This window comes from Aptenodytes forsteri, unplaced genomic scaffold, assembly GCF_000699145.1.
Source record: "Aptenodytes forsteri isolate BGI_AS27 unplaced genomic scaffold, ASM69914v1 Scaffold679, whole genome shotgun sequence".
Classification (NCBI taxonomy): Eukaryota; Metazoa; Chordata; class Aves; order Sphenisciformes; family Spheniscidae; genus Aptenodytes; species Aptenodytes forsteri.
This window is the reverse complement of record NW_008795924.1, coordinates 1832219-1832434: the sequence shown is the minus strand read 5'-3', so window position 1 is coordinate 1832434 and position 216 is coordinate 1832219.

The window sequence follows — 216 nt, the reverse complement described above, 5'->3', positions numbered from 1 at the left end:
GGACCCACCCGCCTCCCCTCCAGTCGTGCTGCAGCCATGGCCCCGCCGGCCGCTGCGGCGAGAGCGGCTAAGAGGAGGGGCGCAAAGAGACCGTCGCTTAAGCAGGGCAGGGCTTGGTAAGCCCGGGATTTGCATTTCCTGAACACCTGCGGGGAGAGGAAGCAGGAGGGGGCGGGCAGGGGCCCGCGCCGCCGCCCGGTCCCGACTGGCGGCATC